The sequence below is a fragment of the Sinocyclocheilus grahami genome, unplaced genomic scaffold (genome assembly GCF_001515645.1).
Source record: "Sinocyclocheilus grahami isolate Dianchi unplaced genomic scaffold, SAMN03320097.WGS_v1.1 scaffold4357.1, whole genome shotgun sequence".
Taxonomy (NCBI): domain Eukaryota; kingdom Metazoa; phylum Chordata; class Actinopteri; order Cypriniformes; family Cyprinidae; genus Sinocyclocheilus; species Sinocyclocheilus grahami.
The window spans coordinates 14129-15742 of NW_015509308.1; the positions used below are offsets into that span (position 1 = coordinate 14129).

The following is a 1614-nucleotide window of genomic DNA, read 5'->3' on the forward strand; positions in this document are numbered from 1 at the left end:
TGAACAAATTTTAAAACAACAGGCATCATACACTTGCCAACTTAAACGGTTACAGAGAAGAAACTGGGTATCATACACTAAACAACTGAGTATCACAAACTAAGTCGTTCAACAACAAACTCACTCAGAAACACGTGACAAATGAAAACAACGTGTTCTAAAATCAAACATGTTTGATCTCCTCTGACTGGAGTCTGTGACCATCATACACTACGTAATTTTCTATGAAATCTGCCAACTCAAATCTGCAGACTGGCTCTGACTTTTGGCAGCAAGCATAAACAGGTCCAGATTGTAAATCTGGGCAAAAGTTGTATAGTGTATTTTAGCCTTTAGTGTGGTGTAATGGTACCTCCGGATGACGTGTTTTAGGGATTCTTATACAGGTGCTTCTAGCCTCTAGATCAACCACGAGCCCCGGCACCGTCGGCAGTGTGTAACGGTAAAAACGGAAATCCTTTGAGAGTCGAAACAGAATGGAAATCAATTAAAAGACATCAAATGAACTAAACAGGAAGCAGTAACAAGAAAGAGTTGGTAAAATAGGTCACAAATCTCACCACTAAGAGTCTCATAATACTGTTGTTGACGGGTCCGAAGAGAGGCTCTCTGAAGCGCACACTGAACAAGGGACAGGGATAGACTACAGGATAGCAGAAAACACGAAAAACTCAACTGCTGGGCTTACTGGGACCATAAAATAATGCATACAGAGATTATGAATGATATTAGAGCTTTTCTCAATTTGGTTTGATTAATTTTGTAGGAACAACAGTTAACAAATAACAAAAAGACAAAAAAATAAGAGCCGTTAAGATCATAGAAATCATAATGCTACATCTCAACCTGCATAATATCCTCCCTAAATAGTATGCCAAATAAGTAGTTGTCCCAAACCATAGTACACTACCATTTTAAAAGCCTGGGATCGGTAAGATTTATTTAGAATATTATTACGTTAAAAATAACTCTCTTTTAATATATTTTAAATTAAATTTATTCCTGTGTTGCAAAGCTCATTACTCCAGTCTTCAGTGTCACATTATCCTTCAGAAATCATTCTAATATGCTGATTTGCTGCTCAAGAAACATTTTCTATGATCAATATTAAAAACCGTTGTGCTGCTTAATATTTGTACATTTTTAGATTTTTTTGATGAATAGAAAGTTAATAGAAAAAACCTATATTTGCAGTAGAAAACTTCTGTAACATTATAAATGCTTTTACTGACGCTTTTGATCAATTGAATGTGTTCTTTCTTTGAAAAAACAAACAAACTTTTGAACATGACTGGAGTAATGGCTGCTGAAAATTCAGCTTTACATCACAGGAATAAATTACAATTTCAAATAACTGTTTTTATATATTTTAAAATGTAATCATATTCCACAATAGTACTGTTTTTTCTGTATTTCTGATCAAATAAATGCAGCCTTGGTGAGACTTCTTTAAAATCTTATAGTCCCCAAATTTTGAATGGTATATTAATCTTAATTGTATTTAGTTTTCTTACATCTGTACTCCGCTCCTAAACGCAGCATGAGTCTCAGGGGAAAGGCTTTGGCCCATGGAGCCTCTGCACGGAGCATGAGGAGCCCGAACAGGAAGGGTGG

At 35.5% G+C, this 1614-nt stretch overlaps 1 long non-coding RNA gene across 1 annotated transcript; it reads right to left on the reverse strand.

Annotated features, from left to right (window-relative positions):
- Positions 1-359: 359 nt before the first annotated feature.
- On the reverse strand, positions 360-1607 carry LOC107576794 (uncharacterized). Its single transcript, XR_001608120.1, has 3 exons — positions 1515-1607; positions 561-643; positions 360-457 (listed from the first exon to the last, which is right to left on the reverse strand). It is a non-coding gene; the product is annotated as an uncharacterized lncRNA (long non-coding RNA).
- Between the last annotated feature and the right edge of the window lie 7 nt (positions 1608-1614).